The following is a 14,315-nucleotide window of genomic DNA, read 5'->3' on the forward strand; positions in this document are numbered from 1 at the left end:
AACTGTCTCACTGAGGCTCTGCTAACCAGAACCTCAGTGGTTATGCTCTCTCTGCTTTCCAAATTTGTCACTAACAGGCTAGTGACTAAATTTACCAATTCACATTGGCATACTGGTACACCCATATAATTCCCTAGTATATGGTACTGAGGTACCCAGGGTATTGGGGTTCCAGGAGATCCCTATGGGCTGCAGCATTTCTTTTGCCAACCATAGGGAGCTCTGACAATTCTTACACAGGCCTGCCACTGCAGCCTGCGTGAAATAACGTCCACATTATTTCACAGCCATTTACCACTGCACATAAGTAACTTATAAGTCACCTATATGTCTAATCTTCACCTGGTGAAGGTTGGGTGCAAAGTTACTTAGTGTGTGGGCACCCTGGCACTAGCCAAGGTGCCCCCACATCGTTCAGGGCAAATTCCCTGGACTTTGTGAGTGCGGGGACACCATTACACGTGTGCACTGTACATCGGTCACTACCTATGTACAGCGTCACAATCGTAACTCCGAACATGGCCATGTAACATGTCTAAGATCATGGAATTGTCGAGGTACAATTCCATGATCCCCCGGGTCTCTAGCACAGGACCCGAGTACTGCCAAACTGCCTTTCCGGGGTCTCCACTGCAGCTGCTGCTGCTGCCAAACCCTCAGAAAGGTTTCTGCCCTCCTGGGGTCCAGGCAGCCCTGGCTCAGGAAGGCAGAACAAAGGACTTCCTCTGAGAGAGGGTGTAACACCCTCTCCCTTTGGAAATAGGTGTGAGGGCTGGGGAGGAGTAGCCTCCCCCAGCCTCTGAAAATGCTTTGATGGGCACAGATGGTGCCCATCTCTGCATAAGCCAGTCTACGCCGGTTCAGAGATCCCCCAGCCCTGCTCTGGCGCGAAACTGGACAAAGGAAAGGGGAGTGACCACTCCCCTGGCCCGCACCTCCCAGGGGAGGTGCCCAGAGCTCCTCCAGTGTGTCCCAAACCTCTGCCATCTTGGAAACAGAGGTGTTTGTGGCACACTGGACTGCTCTGAGTGGCCAGTGCCAGCAGGTGACGTCAGAGGCTCCTTCTGATAGGCTCTTACCTCTCTTGGTAGCCAATCCTCCTTCCCTGGTAGCCAAACCTCCTTTTCTGGCTATTTAGGGTCTCTGGTTTGGGGAATTCTTCAGATAACGAATGCAAGAGCTCACCAGAGTTCCTCTGCATCTCCCTCTTCACCTTCTGCCAAAGGATCAACCGCTGACTGCTCAGGACGCCTGCAAAACCGCAACAAAGTAGCAAGACGACTACTAGCAACCTTGTATCGCTTCATCCTGCTGGCTTTCTCGACTGTTTCCAGGTGGTGCATGCTCTGGGGGTAGCCTGCCTCCTCTCTGCACCAGGAGCTCTGAAGAAATCTCCTGTGGGTCGACGGAGTCCTCCCCCTGCAACCGCAGGCACCAAAGACTGCATCACTGGTCCTCTGGGTCCCCTCTCAGCCCGACGAGCGTGGTCCTTGGAACTCAACAACTCTGTCCAAGTGACTCACACAGTCCAGTGACTCTTCAGTCCAAGTTTGGTGGAGGTAAGTCCTTGCCTCCCCACGCTAGACTGCATTGCTGGGTACCATGTGATTTGCAGCTGCTCCGGCTCCTGTGCACTCTTTCAGGATTTCCTTGGTGCACAGCCAAGCCTGGGTCCCCAACACTCCTTCCTGCAGTGCACAACCTTCTGAGTTGTCCTCCGTCATTGTGGGACTCCCTTTTGTGACTTTGGGTGGACTCTGGTTCACTTTCCTTCCAAGTGCCTGTTCAGGTACTTCTGCGGGTGCTGCCTGCTTCTGTGAGGGATCCCTGACTTGCTGGGTGCCCCCTCTGTCTCCTCCTTCAAGTGGCGACATCCTGGTCCCTTCTGGGCCACAGCAGCACCCAAAAACCTCTACCATGACCCTTGCAGCTATCAAGGCTTGTTTGCGGTCTTTCTGCGTGGGAATACCTCTGCAAGCTTCATCGCGATGTGGGACATTAATCCTCCAAAGGAGAAGTTCCTAGCTCTCTTCTTTCTTGCAGAACTCCAAGCTTCTTCCAACAGGTGGCAGCTTCCTTGCACCCTCAGCTGGCATTTCCTGGGCTCCTGCCCACTCTCGACACTGTTGCGACTATTGGACTTGGTCCCCTTGTCTTACAGGTACTCAGGTCTGGAAATCCACTGTTGTTGCATTGCTGGTGTTTGTTCTTCCTGCAGAATCCCCCTATCACGACTTCTGTGCTCTCTGGGGGTAATAGGTGCACTTTACACCTACCTTTCAGGGTCTTAGGGTGGGCTATTTTTCTAACCCTCACTGTTTTCTTACAGTCACAGTGACCTTCTACAAGCTCACATAGGTTTGGGGTCCATTTGTGGTTCGCATTCCACTTTTGAAGTATATGGTTTGTGTTTCCCCTATACCTATGTGCTCCTATTGCAATCTACTGTAATTCTACAATGCTTGCATTACTTTTTCTATTACCTGCATAATTTTGGTTTGTGTACATATATCTTGTGCATATAACTTATCCTCATACTGAGGGTACTCACTGAGATACTTTTGGCATATTGTCATAAAAATAAAGTACCTTTATTTGTAATACTTCTGTGTATTGTGTTTTCTTATGATATTGTGCATATGACACCAGTGGTATAGTAGGAGCTTTACATGTCTCCTAGTTCAGCCTAAGCTGCTTTGCCATAGCTACCTTCTATCAGCCTAAGCTGCTAGAAACACCTCTTCTACACTAATAAGGGATACCTGGACCTGGCACAAGGTGTAAGTACCTCTGGTACCCACTACAAGCCAGGCGAGCCTCCTACACCCACCAGGCGCAATTTGTATATTGGGGCACTGTACTCACCCCCTTGTGACTGCTGTGATGCCCCTAAGCGCCCATCCAGCTCCGGATAGGCCACCGCCAGTATGCGGGCCATCAGGGGTGTCAGGGTTCGACGGGTACCCCTTCCTCGTTGGGGGGCCATCCACAGCTGGGCCTCCACCCTCTTCCGTGCCCAGCGTCTCAGGTCCTCCCACCATTTGCGACAGTGGGTGCTCCCCCTGCCGTAGATCCCCAGGGTCTGCACGTCCTTGGTGATGGCACGCCATATACCCTTTTTCTGATGGGAGCTGACCTGCAGGGAAATGGACACAGGCAAAGATATTAGTCCGACCGTCCTGCCTGTACAATCATGGCCCACCATGCCCCTTCCCATCCCCATTAGCACAGACATGGCCCACCATACATGCAGCACGCTGCCCAGGGCCCATCCACCACACCCCTAAATGGGGCGTTCACACACAGCACTCCATGTATTCACAACCCATGCATCGTACTCACGGTGTACTCACGGTGTACTCACCTGTTGGTCTGGAGGCCCATACAGCATTCAGTACTAGGGTAGGACCCCATCCACCAGTCGCTCCAACTCCCCCGAGGTAAAGGCAGGGGCCCTTTCCCCAGTGACCCAAGCCACTGTCAGTTCCAGACACAGGTCACAGCAGCACTTGCAGTGTAGGTCCTCTCCTGTTGAAGGTAGGTAGCAAGTGAATGAACAGATAGAAAATGGCGGTGACGCCCACGGCGGTGCATACCGTCACCACCGGCATACATCACCATTGGCCACTGTACCCCATAGGGCCCAATGTTAACCAATGAGGAGTTGCACTGTGGTTTTCAACCACCTCCCGCAACGGCGCACAACGTCAGCGGAATTACCTCATTTCTACCTGTCCCTACAAACAGGAGAGGCGGACGCCATTTCGGGGGGAGTGCAGGCCATGGCTCCTAACTGCATCACAGTACACATATGCACCATTTGGACCTCTCCAACAGAATACTGTTACAATCACGATATGCATTTAAGTGTAGTGGTTTGAAATAAGAGATACTGACCAGCTGCTCACCGTTTTGACTATAGATTGCAACCGCTGCGGATGAATGGGAGATAGAGACATCCCCCTGTGTACAGACCCCTGGTGGACTTGGCAACAATGGAGGACAGGCACATTATCCTCACCTATAGACTGGACAGGGCCACAATCACAGAGCTGTGTACCCAATTAGAGCCTGACCTAATTTCTGCTATCCGTCACCCCACCGGGATCCCCCCTCTTGTGCAAGTGCTATCAGTGTTCCATTTCCTGGCAACTGTCTCCTTCCAAGTGACAGTGGGCTTGGCAGCAGGAATGTCTCAGCCAATATTCTCATTAGTGCTGACCAGAGTGTTCTCTTCCTTGATTAAACACATGCGCAGCTACATAATTTTCCCCCAGGTGGAGGATTTGGCCACAGTGAAAGCTGATTTTTATGCATTGGGACATATCCCCAACATTATTGGGGCAATTAATGGTATACATATAGCATTTGTCCCCCCCAGCGAAATGAACAGGTGTTCAGAAATCGAAAGAGCTTTCACTAGATGAATGCACAGATGGTGTGCCTGGCGGACTAGTACATCTCCCACGTCAATGCAAAATATCCTGGGTCTGTGCATGATGCCTTTCTCCTGAGGAATAGCAGCACCCCATATGTGATGGCTCAACTCCAGAGGCACAGGGTGTGGCTAATAGGTGAGCCCTGGTTCCCACCCAGTGGATGTTGGTGTATGGGTATGGTGTGGCCCTAAGGGTTGGTGTGTGGCTAGCAGTTGTCCCTCGACATTTGCAGGTGACTCTGGTTACCCCAACCTCTCATGGCTACTGACCTCTGTGAGAAATCCCAGGACAAGGGCAGAGGAACGTTACAATGGGGCACATGGGCGAACAAGAAGAATTATAGAGAGGACCTTTGGCCTCCTGAAGGCCAGGTTTCGTTGCTTCCATCTAACAGGTGGATCCCTGTACTACTCACCCAAGAAGGTCTGCCAGATCATCGTGGCATGCAGTATGTTGCACAAACTTGCCCTACGTCGCCAGGTGGCTTTTCTGCAGGAAGATGAGGCTGGAGATGACCCTGTGGACAGTGAAGATGAGGAGGCAGAGGATGAGGATGAGGACAACAGAAGTGCAATAATTTGTCAATGCTTCCAATGACACACAGGTAAGACAGTGTAACTTCACATTTAATTGACAGTTATGTGTTTGACATTGTCAATGGCAGGCTGAGTTTCCCACTTCTATGGCCACTCACTGTAGCCTTTGGCATCTCTATTTGCAGATATTTGTGGCTCACTATCGCTCCCGGTGTGTTGACTGCAGCCAATACAGGTCATTCCTATGTATACATTTCTGTACAGTTGATTTTCAATGTTTCAACTTTGTTTAACGAATACATACTTAAATCATTTAACATACTCCATACTTGTATTTTTTCAAAGGGTGTTTATTTAAGTGCTAAGAGGTAGAGGGATGTGTGTGATGGGTTAGGGGAATGATGGAGGAAAGTCCAGGTTGGAGTCCAGTCTATTTGTATCACAGGTGCATTGTCCAAGGGGGCATAGGAAGGGGAGCAATGACAGTTCAAGGTGGACAGGGTGACAGAGTGGGACACAAGGGTGACAATCAGGAGAGTCTTATTTCCTGGCGGGGGTCTTGGCAATAGTTTCTGGCTTCTGCCTGGATCGCAGGGAACATTTGGGGGTGGTTCACCTTCTACAGGGGCAGGGGTGCTGGTGGCCTGTTGTTCCTGTGGCAGGGCATCCTGTCCACTGGCAGCAGCGGAGGTGGAGGGCTGTTCATCATTTTGGCTAGTGGCAGAGGCCCACTGGTGTGCAACTGCCTCCCTCATAGTGTTGGCCATGTCTGCCAGCTCCCCTGCAATGGAGACCAGGGTGGTGTTGATTTCCTTCAAGTCCTCCCTGATCCCCAGGTACTTTCCCTCCTGCAGCCGCATATTCTCCTGCAACTAGTCCAGTATCTGGCCCATCGTCTCCTGAGAATGGTGGTATGCTCCCAGGATCGCGGTGAGTGCCTCCTGGAGAGTCGGTTCCTTGGGCATGTACTCCCCCTGTCGCACAGCAGTGCTCCCAGCTTCCCTCTTTTTTCCTGTGCCTCTGTCCCCTGAACCGTGTGCCCACTGCCACTGACCCCAGGTCCCTGATCGTCCTGTGTTTGTGGGATGGCCTGGGGTTCCTGTAGTGGTGGACACATTGCTGATTGTCGTATCCTGGAGACAGAGGTATGGGCCCGCTGGGTGGGTGCTGTGGTGGTGTTTCCTGAGGGGGGAGGCTCTGTTGTGGTGTGAGAATGTGCCTGGGTAACTGACTGTCCGGAGGTCCCTGATGGGCCAGGTTGGTCACCCAGATCCAGGCGAGCAGAGCTGCTGTCATCACTGTGGGCCTCTTCTGTGAAGGGACTGGATGTTGCTGGCACCTCTTCTCTGGTGACATTGGCTGGGGGAACTGTGGGGATGTAAATGCAGTGTTATTGTTTCTTTGTGTGGCATCATGTGCATGGGTGTGTTGGCCTCTATGGTTGGTGTTGCCCTGGCAGATTTGCCTTTGTGTGAGTTACTATTTGGTGGGCTAGGTGATTCTCTCTAGTGTGCATGCAGTGGTGATAGGTGTCCATGCAGGCCTGTGAGGGCTGTCCATGCATTGGTGTTGCATGCAGGGCTTGGTATTGGGATGAGTGGGCTGTGATGGTGGGGTATGTGGGAGGTGGTGAAGTGATGGGAGTGAGGGTAAGGGTAGGGGTTTGTGATGACATGCAGGTAGGGGGGGTGATAGTAATAGAGATTTGACTTACCAGAGTCCAGTCCTCCTCCTACTCCTGCCAGGCCCTCAGGAATGCATGATTGCCAAGACTTGCTCCTCCCATGTTGTTAGTTGTGGGGGAGGGGGTAGGGTCCACCACCAGTCCCCTGTACAGCTAGTTGGTGTCTTGCTGCTATGGAACGCACCTTCCCCCATAGGTCGTTCCACCTCTTCCTGATGTCGTCCCTTGTTTTTGGGTGCTGTCCCACAGTGTTGACCCTGTCCACGATTCTCCGCCATAGCTCCATCTTCCTAGCAATGGATGTCTGCTGCACCTGTGATCCAAATAGCTGTGGCTCTACCCAGATGATTTTCTCCACCATGACCCTTAGGTCCTCCTCAGAGAATCTGGAATGTTGTTGTGGTGCCATGGGTGTAGTGTGAGTGGTGTGGGAGAGGGTGTATGGGGTGATGTGTTGGGGTGTGTGATGTAAGGTGCGTGGATGGTGTATAGGTGATTATGTTATGTGGCTCTGGTTGTATGTGTGCTCTTGCTGTCTCTCTCTGGTGGCAATTCTTTCTAGTCATAAAGGGTTGTGGGTAGTGTGGTTGTGTGTTTTATAGTGGTGTGGGTGTGGTGTGTGTATGAGTGTCAGGTGTGTGTAGTTTGAATTGTCCAATGTGGTGTAGTTTTGTTTGAGTGTGTGTATTTTGAGCACGGCGGTATGTACCGCCAATGGTTTACCGCCATTGAATGTCCACCGTGGTGATTCGTGGGTCATAATGCTGTGGGCGTAGTTCTGTTGGTGTAACGGTGTGGATTTGGATACCGCCAGTTTATCACTGACCTTTGGGCTGGTGGACTTGTGTGTGTGGCTGTATAGTGACAGATTGGTATGTGTGTGTCATCATATGCTTGGCAGTTATCCGCAGCGGCGGCATTATGTTGGCAGCAGTCGGCATGGCGGTAAGTGGGATTTACCGCTAATGTCATAATGAGGGCCTAGGTTATTTGATATTAGCATTGTTAATATAGGGAGCTAAACATTCTAACTTTTACATAGAGGTGTGGTTATTCATGGCAAATGGGTCATGGTGCGTGGAAGTTATTGACTCCCAAAATTATAGATGTTATTGATTGGTATTGTTATTGATTGTTATTGAAACTGGGTCTTATGGTGGTAACTACTTAAGCGCAATCAAAAGGTCCATCAAACCTCTAACGCGTCCACTTATAAACTAATGATAAGAAACCAAATAAGGTCTGACACGCTAACAGACTTTTGACACGCTTTGAATGCAAGACAATGAATTGTATTTATTGTAGGGTCATACGAAATTATTCACTTTCATTCCAATGCTTCACATGTTCTTTTTGCACTGATAATGCCTCTTGAAAACAATGGTTTTCCACTGGTGATGCCTCTTAAAACCAAAATCAAATGACCTCATTTTTTTTTTTTTGCAATATAGGTCTCTTCCAATCACCTTCATCACTAATATTTTAATCAGTATCATCTACTGTTCTTATTTATCTTTTTATTCTGATTCCCAATAAAGGGTTATGTGGTTGATGCTTTAGCTGCCTGTAGACCATAGTTTCAAATGATCTGGTTTAGAAAACAATGTCACAATACAACAGACCCACAACTATGACCCTGAAGCATAGTTGGTCCCCCACTTCATATTGCACAAGACAGCTGCCAGATAAAGCTATCCATTCAGAGTGAGGAATTCCTGCCACTCAGAGCTCAATGCAGAACAACCGCTTAAACCTAATGTTCAAAAGTTCTGCATATAATGAACTTCACCTCAAAGCCCATGGTGGTCATTAGGAAAAAAAAACTAGGGGCATGGAAACATCAGAACCAGGGGCTAGGACGGGGCGTGGTCTGACCATGGGAAAAGATGACTGCCTAGACTGGGAGCTCCGTGAGGCGGTGAGCTTTGACCAGGGGTGATACGGCTGCCATACACTCTTTCACTTGAGCCAGAGAAGCTCCCTACAACCGGACTCTGCTTGGGGAACCGAGAGAGGGGTGAGTCACATGGCACTGAGAGGGAGACGTGTGAAGGCAGCTCGCTACGGAGGCAAGACGGCAGCATCATATCGCGGCGCCAGAGAGCTGATCCTGGCGCTATCCTCCCTCCACCTGGACCGGGAGCTCCAAGAGACAAAGAACCTAGATCCCGGATGAGGGCGTTATGGACTACATGCATTCTCTCACCTGAGCCCCAAGAAGACTCCAAAAACTGGACTCCGTCTGGGGGACCGAGAGAGGGACACACCACACAGCACCAAGAGAGAGGTGCAGAGAGGAGACCGGATGCAGCACGCGAGACGGAGATTCACAGTGGAGACGACCCGTGCCTACGGAGGCAAGACGGAGGCATAGCGGCGCCGGAGAACTGGTGCCCTTCCCCCACCCTTGGACAATAGCCTACAATCATGGAAGGAGGGGATCCTCACCCTCTTCGTCTATATTAGGGACCCCTCCCAACTGCTGACGCTTTCCCTGTGCTGTTTGGCTGCTGCTACTAGTTGTTTCGGACCAAAGCAGAATTGCTGGTCCTTTCTACTTACCACACTATTCTAGGATGTGGTTCAGGTGGAGGGGGACGCAGCCATAGTGAGAGGAGTCGCCGTCGCTGTACCACCGCTACGGTCGGTGAAAAAAGGTCAATCTGACCCACCTCCTCCTACTGCGCTTCAGGTGGTTTCAAGGTGACAAACCTGCGTGGCAGATCGGATGGGGAACGAGAGACATGTGGGGATACCAGCGCCAGGTATTTAGTCATAACATAATGCTCTGCTTCGCCTCGCCCTACATCTCATTGCGCCCTCAGCGCAGGGGTACTTCTCTTCACCCTGCCCGCACAGGGAACGCCTGCCCTTCACCTGTGCAGTTTGGCGGTAATGATGCAGCCTTGGCGAGAGGCTCCATATCTGATTCTCCTTTGAGCTCTATTATTGCCCCAAACAGCCTCGGTTCATAGCCAGTGTTGGATCTACCTCTGAGGGTGACAAGAGGGCCACTCCTCACCTGACCTATACACTGTCAACCCTTGTCGACATTACAACACAGAGAAGTTCGCGTGGGGCAGCCCATCTCCCCAACCTTGGACCTCGGATCTTGACGGTTACGTCCACATCAACGTCCTGCGATGCCCCGTGGCAAAGTGACAGGAAAATCCTCAGGCAAGCCGGCAAGACAACTACTCTTTTCTGAAGCCCTACAACTTTCATGGCCCGCGTCCCCCGCTGCAGGACCGCACCCGCCCGTACAGTCCCTCACCATGACCGACCCGAAGCAGATAACAACCATGGAACGCATACTTCAGGAGATCACAGCAGTGAGCCACAGACTTGAAGGAATGGACACTGCTATAACCTTGTTGACAATGGAAATAACATCCATGTGCTGAGATATAGTAGGCTTCCAGTCTCGAGTAACAGGATTGGAACACAGTATGATGACCATGGAGGACCATATTCATGCTTTCCAAGACAGGGACTAGGACCTTTTGTACCTCCTTAGTAAGCTAACAGACTTGGAAGACAGGAGCCGTGGGCACAACATCCGTTTTTGGATTCCTGGAACAAGCAGAAGGTACAGACACTCCATCCTTTCTTAGGTCTGTCCTCCCGAAACTGACTGATATAACCTTCGACCCGCCATTGGAATTTCAGAGAGCGCACTGACTGGGTCCAAAGCGACAGGATGGAACCTCCAGACCCCTCCGATCATTGCTTGTCTCCTGAGACACGGGCATGCCCGTCAACTCCTCCTATCAGCCTGGGCGCATGGACCCTTCCGGGCGGAAGGATACAAAATCCACATAACGGCTGACTTTTCAAAGGAGACCAATGACTGCCGGAAAGCATTCCTGGCTCTCAGGCCCCGGATGCACCAACTGGAAGTGAAATATGGTCTGCCTGAACCAGCGAGACTGTGGGTCACCAAAAACGGCATATCTAAGGACTTCTATGATCCAGCTGATCTGCGACTTTTCCTGGATAGCCCACAGCCTCAAACCATAGACACATCTACTCCGGCCAGGCCACAAAGACCACCTAGCGACAACCGAAGTGCATCACCTCCACCAACCGCCCAGGCAGGAACAGACCGACGGAAATAAGATCATATTCTCAGAGGCAGTGACTTAGAGAGACTCGCAAGGACACATGACGACAGGGGACAAGTGCTACAAGCAGTGGGGCTCCACACACAGCTATCAGACAGAGACAAATCTCTCTGTCCACTGAAGCCCATCTCAACTCCTACCTGAAATCGCAGCTGCGATGTAAGACACCGAGGATCCAGAGCTATGCCTAGGGCCCACAGAGCCTGACTCTAAATCGGCGGACAGATGAGTATCTGACCGCATGTTGACGTTATAATGTTAGAATGTTGTGGCATCTTTCATTATGTTCTACGTATGCAATAACCAAGTTTCGATCGTGTCTTACTTGTCGGTGATATACGTATATATGCATGTATGGTATACTACTGTTTGATGCTTTATATATGACGCTGCTTCATTTCAGTGGCTTGCAGGCATACTTTTTCCCCTACTTGGTATCTCCCCACCTTACCCCCCTCCACCCCAAGCCTCCATGCAGGAGATCTCCTCCCTGATAATCTTTTAGGCCCCCACTGCTGATGTAGCAGTGGAGCACCGAGATCCAGACACGGTATTGTGACACATGTGAATGGCAGGCCCCTAGGCATGATGTGAGGACCACGGACATACTGAAGGCCAAAACACAGGGCGCTAAAGAGAGCACAATGCATTACATCAATACACCTCCACTGACATGCAGTCAGCTCATACTATCGACGGCCCTAGGAAGACAAAACCCCCACTAGCCATATCCCAGCCACAGCAGCCCCACGATTCAGAGATATCACTGTCGCCACGACCCTTTGGTTCTCCCATGCAAACAGGACTGCTATCATTCCTCTTCCTCCGTCCCCCGTCCCTATACTAGAAGTAATTGAATGACACGGCGGTACGCCCCTTCTCCACGGTCCGTCCCTCTCTCATCCTCCAATGATACGATCAACCCGAAGGCTATTCTTACGAGATATTTACATGGCGATGGACCATGTGTGCCCCGCCCCAGGCTGAGGCCCATTTAGCTGAGTGTGTGGGCCCCACAGATCCGGTCCCTTGGGGCTTTGCTGCTTCGCTTCCTTCACTGACCCACTATTACTTTTCTTCTTTCCTTCACTCTTTCTTTTCTCTCTCTCTCTTCTGTTTCTCCTCTATCCCTCGCTATCCCACCCACCCACATTAGCTTCCCCCTCCCCTCTCTCCTCCCCTCTACATTTGCCCTCCCCAGTGTACTCCCCCTTACCCCCCCATTGGGGCTGTCTGACGCCTGTCAGTCTCCCTTCCACTAATCCACCTCGCTACAACCTGCACTGCCCTGCATGGCGCCTCCTCCCCTCTCTACCTGCGTAGTTTATCTCAGTCCAATTACCCTTCCCTCCCCCCCTTTTTTCTTTGGCATGGCTGGCCCTGTCCCCCACGCGGCCCACCCATTACAGATAGTCTCCTAGAATGTTAATGGCCTGACGCACTTTGTAAAACGAAAAACAATATTGCCCTACCTTCAGTACAAATGGGCTGACATAGCTCTTCTCCAAGAGACACATCTTGACAGCGTAGAAACCAGTAAACTACACTGAAAATAGGTGGGAAAGGTACTCTTCAGCTGTTGCCCTAAGCAACAGGAGTCGAGTGGCGGTGTCCCACGAAAATGCAGGGATGCGATATTGCTCTGTAAGACGCTGCCCATAACTGTCATTAAATCATGGGTTGACTCAGATGGGCGATATGTGTTTGACAAACTAAAGATGGGAGACTTCTTGGTATGTGTGGGTTCCGTATACGCACCAACCGGTTCTAAAAGATTATTTCTCTTACAAATAAGCCGCCTTCTGACTGGAATAGGAGCAACTCGCTATATAATAGGGGGAGACTGGAATCTGCCCGTGATGCAGTATTGGACAGGACAGGTCCTCTCGATGTTAGCAATAATTATGACAGAGCTCTCCTAACTGACATGCTGGCAGATACTGGACTAGTGGACTATTGGAAGCTAACACACCCAACCGATAAGGAATATACTTTCCTGTCACCTGTACACGGAACACAATCCCGATTGGACTACTTTCTAGTGTCGTACAATATAGTGGCCCAAATACAAGTCACTCGCATAATGGAGTGTGGTCTTTCTGACCACTCTCCGATTGATCTATCAGTCCAAATGAGTCTAACGCATCCAGGCCGTAAACCCTGCCGCTTTATCATTCAACGCCACTGATCCCCCCAGGGCAAGGTGCAGCCTGCAGTCCCACATGTCCACTTCCATATGTGACAATGTTGGCACTGTCGCCTCCAATTGGGTCCTATGGGTGCAGGAAAAGCAACCCGAAGAGGTCAAATGGTGCGCAATGTGGCACAAGCCAATAGAGATAGGAAAGCCTGTCTGAAAACCCTTGAGGATGACATACAATGTCTCACGCGACAATACACCATCCAGACATCTCTTCCTACACGCCGCTCCCTGGAACGCACCCATATGGCGCACAACAAGCTCTACACATCTCAGGCCGAATATGTGCTACAACACCTGCAAGGACGGCACTATGAGCAAGGAGAGAAGGCTGGACGACTACTAGTGGCACAGCTCCATCAAAGAGAAGCTGCCCTAGCCATCCCAGCTAGAACATCCTCTAAAGGGGAGATGCTCACACGCCCACAGGACACTGTTAACAAATTCGCAACTTTTTATCAACATCTATATACCCCGGAATCGGTGTCTGACTCTGCCCAACTAGAGGCCTTCCTCAATGGCACTAACCTGCCCCGCCTCTCGGCTGATGGCTGCGCCCTCCTTGACGGAGAGTTAAGTAGGGCAGAAATAGTGCAAGCCATCTTCAATCTTCCCTACCATAAATCGCCAGGTGAAGATGGTTTCCCTGCAGAATTTTATACGTGGGCCGGCAAAAAAGCGGTTAGCGCTGTATACGAAGTACCCAGCCAGGCATGTGGAGAGGGCTCTCTAGGTGCAATATCTAATAGAGCAAAGATAGATGTCATACCAAAACCAGGATGGAACACTCTACTCTGAGGAAGCTATTGGCCCATATCTCTCCTGAATGCGGATATCAAGATATTGGCTAGTGTCTTGGCTGCCCACCTGCGTAAAGTTATACCGTCCTTGATCCCTGTACTGGGACGTACTTCTAGGAACCACATGCATACTCTTCGCCATACTCTGTGGGAATCCAGGAAAATACCGGAGGAAGGCTCTAGCCCTGTCCCTAGACACTGAGAAGGCGTTTGACCGTATTGAATGGCCATATCTGTTCACCACTCTGGCAAAATTCAGACTGGGAGAACAATTCATATCCAAAGTCCGCCTGCTCTATGACCACCCCATGGCGCAGGTCAACTGCAGGGGCTTTTTATCAGACCCCTTCCCAATTCTTAGGGAGATGCAGCAGGGTTGTCCCCTGTCGCCGCTTTTGTTTTTGCAAGTGATGGAGCCCCTCGTGGCTACCATCTGCCACTCCCATTAGATTACAGGAATACCCCTGATGGGAGGGACCTCAAAAAGGTACCTATATGCCGATGACGTATTACTTACCCTAACTGATCTGAC

The sequence above is a fragment of the Pleurodeles waltl genome, chromosome 10 (genome assembly GCF_031143425.1).
Source record: "Pleurodeles waltl isolate 20211129_DDA chromosome 10, aPleWal1.hap1.20221129, whole genome shotgun sequence".
In the NCBI taxonomy this organism is placed as follows: Eukaryota; Metazoa; Chordata; class Amphibia; order Caudata; family Salamandridae; genus Pleurodeles; species Pleurodeles waltl.